The following is a 7,286-nucleotide window of genomic DNA, read 5'->3' on the forward strand; positions in this document are numbered from 1 at the left end:
AGTCATACTGCCTACCAGCATGTCATATTTTGGTTCGGCGGTATTGTTGGACGAGACGACCCAGACCAACCTTACGCGTACGCTTACGCGAGACCGGTTCCCTCGACGTGCTTTGCACAGAGATGGCTTGCGGGCGACTGTCTCTCCAACTTTAGTTGAACCAAGTATGGCTACGCCCGGTCCTTGCGAAGGTTAAAACGGAGTCTATTTGACAAACTATCGTTGTGGTTTTGATGCGTAGGTGAGATTGGTTCTTACTTAAGCCCGTAGCAGCCACGTAAAAAATTGCAACAACAAAGTAGAGGACGTCTAACTTGTTTTTGCAGGGCATGTTGTGATGTGATATGGTCAAGACATGATGCTGAATTTTATTGTATGAGATGATCATGTTTTGTAACCAAGTTATCGGCAACTGGCAGGAGCCATATGGTTGTCGCTTTATTGTATGCAATGCAATCGCGATGTAATGCTTAACTTTATTACTAAACGGTAGTGATAGTCGTGAAAGCATAAGATTGGCGAGACGACAATGATGCTACGATGGAGATCAAGGTGTCGCGCCGGTGACGATGGTGATCATGACGGTGCTTCGGAGATGGAGATCACAAGCACGAGATGATGATGGCCATATCATATCACTTATATTGATTGCATGTGATGTTTATCTTTTTATGCATCTTATCTTGCTTTGATTGACGGTAGCATTATAAGATGATCTCTCATTAAATTATCAAGAAGTGTTCTCCCTGAGTATGCACCGTTGCCAAAGTTCGTCGTGCCCAGACACCACGTGATGATCGGGTGTGATAAGCTCTACGTCCATCTACAACGGGTGCAAGCCAGTTTTTGCACACGCAGAATACTCAGGTTAAACTTGACGAGCCTAGCATATGCAGATATGGCCTCGGAACACGGAGACCGAAAGGTCGAGTGTGAATCATATAGTAGATATGATCAACATAACGATGTTCACCATTGAAAACTACTCCATCTCACGTGATGATCGGTTATGGTTTAGTTGATTTGGATCACGTAATCACTTAGAGGATTAGAGGGATGTCTATCTAAGTGGGAGTTCTTAAGTAATATGATTAATTGAACTTAAATTTATCATGAACTTAGTACCTGATAGTATCTTGCTTGTTTATGTTGATTGTAGATAGATGGCTCGTGCTGTTGTTCCGTTGAATTTTAATGCGTTCCTTGAGAAAGCAAAATTGAAAGATGATGGTAGCAATTACACGGACTGGGTCCGTAACTTGAGGATTATCCTCATTGCTGCACAGAAGAATTGCGTCCTGGAAGCACCGCTGGGTGCCAGGCCTGCTGCTGGAGCAACGCCAGATGTTATGAACGTCTGGCAGAGCAAAGCTGATGACTACTCGATAGTTCAGTGTGCCATGCTTTACGGCTTAGAATCGGGACTTCAACGACGTTTTGAACGTCATGGAGCATATGAGATGTTCCAGGAGTTGAAGTTAATATTTCAAGCAAATGCCCGGATTGAGAGATATGAAGTCTCCAATAAGTTCTATAGCTGCAAGATGGAGGAGAACAGTTCTGTCAGTGAGCACATACTCAAAATGTCTGGGTATAATAATCACTTGATTCAATTGGGAGTTAATCTTCCGGATGATTGCGTCATCGACAGAATTCTCCAATCACTGCCACCAAGCTACAAGAGCTTCGTAATGAACTATAATATGCAAGGGATGAACAAGACTATTCCCGAGCTCTTCGCAATGCTGAAAGCTGCGGAGGTAGAAATCAAGAAGGAGCATCAAGTGTTGATGGTTAACAAGACCACTAGTTTCAAGAAAAAGGGCAAAGGGAAGAAAAAGGGGAACTTCAAGAAGAACGGCAAGCAAATTGCTGCTCAAGAGAAGAAACCTAAGTCTGGACCTAAGCCTGAAACTGAGTGCTTCTACTGCAAGCAGACTGGTCACTGGAAGCGGAACTGCCCCAAGTATTTGGCGGATAAGAAGGATGGCAAGGTGAACAAAGGTATATGTGATATACATGTTATTGATGTGTACCTTACTAGAGCTCGCAGTAGCACCTGGGTATTTGATACTGGTTCTGTTGCTAATATTTGCAACTCGAAACAGGGACTACAGAATAAGCGGGCACTGGCAAAGGACGAGGTGACGATGCGCGTGGGAAACGGTTCCAAAGTCGATGTGATCGCAGTCGGCACGCTACCTCTACATCTACCTTCGGGATTAATATTAGACCTAAGTAATTGTTATTTGGTGCCAGCGTTGAGCATGAACATTATATCTGGATCTTGTTTAATGCGAGACGGTTATTCATTTAAATCAGAGAATAATGGTTGTTCTATTTATACGAGTAATATCTTTTATGGTCATGCACCCTTGAAGAGTGGTCTATTTTTATTGAATCTCGATAGTAGTAATACACATATTCATAATGTTGAAGCCAAAAGATGCAGAGTTGATAATGAAAGTGCAACTTATTTGTGGCACTGTCGTTTAGGTCATATCGGTATAAAGCGCATGAAGAAACTCCATACCGATGGACTTTTGGAACCACTTGATTATGAATCACTTGGTACTTGCGAACCGTGCCTCTTGGGCAAGATGACTAAAACACTGTTCTCCGGTACTATGGAGAGAGCAACAGATTTGTTGGAAATCATACATACCGATGTATGTGGCCCGATGAATATTGAGGCTCGTGGCGGATATCGTTATTTTCTCACCTTCACAGATGATTTAAGCAGATATGGGTATATTTACTTAATGAAACATAAGTCTGAAACATTTGAAAAGTTCAAAGAATTTCAGAGTGAAGTTGAAAATCATCGTAACAAGAAAATAAAGTTTCTACGATCTGATCGTGGAGGAGAATATTTGAGTTACGAGTTTGGTGTACATTTGAAAAACTGTGGAATAGTTTCGCAACTCACGCCACCCGGAACACCACAGCGTAATGGTGTGTCCGAACGTCGTAATCGTACTTTACTAGATATGGTGCGATCTATGATGTCTCTTACTGATTTACCGCTATCATTTTGGGGATATGCTTTAGAGACGGCCGCATTCACGTTAAATAGGGCACCATCAAAATCCGTTGAGACGACGCCTTATGAACTGTGGTTTGGCAAGAAACCAAAGTTGTCGTTTCTTAAAGTTTGGGGCTGCGATGCTTATGTGAAAAAGCTTCAACCTGATAAGCTCGAACCCAAATCGGAGAAATGTGTCTTTATAGGATACCCAAAGGAAACTGTTGGGTACACCTTCTATCACAGATCCGAAGGCAAAACATTCGTTGCTAAGAATGGATCATTTCTAGAGAAGGAGTTTCTCTCGAAAGAAGTGAGTGGGAGGAAAGTAGAACTTGACGAGGTAACTGTACCTGCTCCCTTACTGGAAAGTAATTCATCACAGAAAACTGTTTCAGTGACACCTACACCAGTTAGTGAGGAAGCCAATGATAATGATCATGAAACTTCAGATCAAGATACTACTGAACCGCGTAGATCAACCAGAGTAAGATCCGCACCAGAGTGGTACGGTAATCCTATTCTGGAGGTCATGCTACTAGATCATGATGAACCTACGAACTATGAAGAAGCGATGGTGAGCCCAGATTCCGTAAAGTGGCTTGAAGCCATGAAATCTGAGATGGGATCCATGTATGAGAACAAAGTATGGACTTTGGTTGACTTGCCCGATGATCGGCAAGCAATTGAGAATAAATGGATTTTTAAGAAGAAGACTGACGCTGATGGTAATGTTACTGTCTACAAAGCTCGACTTGTCGCAAAAGGTTTTCGGCAAGTTCAAGGAATTGACTACGATGAGACCTTCTCACCCGTAGCGATGCTTAAGTCCGTCCGAATCATGTTAGCAATTGCCGCATTTTATGATTATGAAATTTGGCAAATGGATGTCAAAACTGCATTCCTGAATGGATTTCTGGAAGAAGAGTTGTATATGATGCAACCAGAAGGTTTTGTCGATCCAAAGGGAGCTAACAAAGTGTGCAAGCTCCAGCGAACCATTTATGGACTGGTGCAAGCCTCTCAGAGTTGGAATAAACGTTTTGATAGTGTGATCAAAGCATTTGGTTTTATACAGACTTTCGGAGAAGCCTGTATTTACAAGAAAGTGAGTGGGAGCTCTGTAGCATTTCTGATATTATATGTGGATGACATATTACTGATTGGAAATGATATAGAATTTCTGGATAGCATAAAGGGATACTTGAATAAAAGTTTTTCAATGAAAGACCTCGGTGAAGCTGCTTACATATTAGGCATTAAGATCTATAGAGATAGATCAAGACGCTTAATTGGACTTTCACAAAGCACATACCTTGACAAAATTTTGAAGAAGTTCAAAATGGATCAAGCGAAGAAAGGGTTCTTGCCTGTGTTACAAGGTGGGAAATTGAGTAAGACTCAATGCCCGACCACTGCAGAAGATAGAGAGAATATGAAAGATGTTCCCTATGCATCAGCCATAGGCTCTATCATGTATGCAATGCTGTGTACCAGACCTGATATGTGCCTTGCTATAAGTTTAGCAGGGAGGTACCAAAGTAATCCAGGAATGGATCACTGGACAGCGGTCAAGAACATCCTGAAATACCTGAAAAGGACTAAGGATATGTTTCTCGTATATGGAAGTGACAAAGAGCTCATCGTAAAAGGTTACGTTGATGCAAGCTTTGACACTGATCCGGACGATTCTAAATCGCAAACCGGATACGTGTTTACATTAAACGGTGGAGCTGTCAGTTGGTGCAGTTCTAAACAAAGCGTCGTAGCGGGATCTACATGTGAAGCGGAATACATAGCTGCTTCGGAAGCAGCAAATGAAGGAGTCTGGATGAAGGAGTTCATATCCGATCTAGGTGTCATACCTAGTGCATCGGGTCCAATAAAAATCTTTTGTGACAATACTGGTGCAATTGCCTTGGCAAAGGAATCCAGATTTCACAAAAGGACCAAACACATCAAGAGACGCTTCAACTCCATCCGGGATCTAGTCCAGGTGGGAGACATAGAGATTTGCAAGATACATACGGATCTGAATGTTGCAGACCCGTTGACTAAGCCTCTTCCACGAGCAAAACATGATCAGCACCAAAGCTCCATGGGTGTTAGATTCATTACAGTGTAATCTAGATTATTGACTCTAGTGCAAGTGGGAGACTGAAGGAAATATGCCCTAGAGGCAATAATAAAGTTATTATTTATTTCCTTATAATCATGATAAATGTTTATTATTCATGCTAGAATTGTATTTACCGGAAACATAATACATGTGTGAATACATAGACAAACAGAGTGTCACTAGTATGCCTCTACTTGACTAGCTCGTTAATCAAAGATGGTTATGTTTCCTAACCATGAACAATGAGTTGTTATTTGATTAACGAGGTCACATCATTAGTAGAATGATCTGATTGACATGACCCATTCCATTAGCTTAGCACCCGATCGTTTAGTATGTTGCTATTGCTTTCTTCATGACTTATACATGTTCCTATAACTATGAGATTATGCAACTCCCGTTTACTGGAGGAACACTTTGGGTACTACCAAACGTCACAACGTAACTGGGTGATTATAAAGGAGTACTACAGGTGTCTCCAATGGTCGATGTTGGGTTGGCGTATTTCGAGATTAGGATTTGTCACTCCGATTATCGGAGAGGTATCTCTGGGCCCTCTCGGTAATACACATCACATAAGCCTTGCAAGCATTACAACTAATATGTTAGTTGTGAGATGATGTATTACGGAACGAGTAAAGAGACTTGCCGGTAACGAGATTGAACTAGGTATTGGATACCGACGATCGAATCTCGGGCAAGTAACATACCGATGACAAAGGGAACAACGTATGTTGTTATGCGGTCTGACCGATAAAGATCTTCGTAGAATATGTAGGAGCCAATATGGGCATCCAGGTCCCGCTATTGGTTATTGACCGGAGACGTGTCTCGGTCATGTCTACATTATTCTCGAACCCGTAGGGTCCGCACGCTTAAGGTTACGATGACAGTTATATTATGAGTTTATGCATTTTGATGTACCGAAGGTTGTTCGGAGTCCCGGATATGATCACGGACATGACGAGGAGTCTCGAAATGGTCGAGACATAAAGATTGATATATTGGAAGTCTATGTTTGGACATCGGAAGTGTTCCGGGTGAAATCGGGATTTTACCGGGTTACCGGGAGGTTACCGGAACCCCCCGGGAGCCATATGGGCCATCATGGGCCTTAGTGGAAAGGAGAAAGGGGCAGCCCAAGGGGGCTGCGCGCCTCCCCCCTTCCCCTAGTCCTATTAGGACTAGGAGAGGTGGCCGGCCACCCCTCTCCCTCTTTCCCCCTTGGGAATCCTAGTTGGAATAGGATTGGGGGGGGGAGTCCTACTCCCGGTAGGAGTAGGACTCCTCCTGCGCCACCTCCTCCTGGCCGGCGCCTCCTCCCCCCCTTGGCTCCTTTATATACGGAGGCAGGGGCACCTCTAAACATACAAGTTGACACAAGTTGATCCACGTGATCGATTCCTTAGCCGTGTGCGGTGCCCCCTGCCACCATATTCCTCGATAATACTGTAGCGGAGTTTAGGCGAAGCCCTACTGCTGTAGTTCATCAAGATCGTCACCACGCCGTCGTGCTGACGAAACTTTTCCCCGACACTTTGCTGGATCGGAGTCCGGGGATCGTCATCGAGCTGAACGTGTGCTCGAACTCGGAGGTGCCGTAGTTTCGGTGCTTGATCGGTTGGATCTTGAAGACGTACGACTACTTCCTCTACGTCGTGTCATCGCCTCCGCAGTCGGTCTGCGTTGGGTACGTAGACAACACTCTCCTCTCGTTGCTATGCATCACATGATCATGTGTGCGCGTAGGAAAATTTTTGAAATTACTACGAAACCCAACATCAAGCTCGCTGTACCAACCCCGGGCGTGCAACATCAAAACGCTACCGCACCTCTGAGCCAGCCAGTGGTTCCTCGAGCACCCAACCACCTCCAGCAAGTGCATCCGCAAGTGTTCCTCCACCTCCTCAGCAATCGAAGAGATCCGCCAACAAGCCAAAGGGGAAGACTGTGACTGAGATGACCAACAAGGAGTTTTGGGAAAAGCATCGCCGCAATCCCTATGAGGTGGACCAACAACCCACTTTGGTCAACCGCCCGTTCTGGAACCGATTTCAGTTTGCCATTTATTTTGATGTGATCAAGGCCAAGAAGAATCTCTTTGTTGATGTTCACTCCATTAACACTGATGCTATGGAGAAG

The sequence above is a fragment of the Triticum dicoccoides genome, chromosome 6A (genome assembly GCF_002162155.2).
Source record: "Triticum dicoccoides isolate Atlit2015 ecotype Zavitan chromosome 6A, WEW_v2.0, whole genome shotgun sequence".
In the NCBI taxonomy this organism is placed as follows: Eukaryota; Viridiplantae; Streptophyta; class Magnoliopsida; order Poales; family Poaceae; genus Triticum; species Triticum dicoccoides.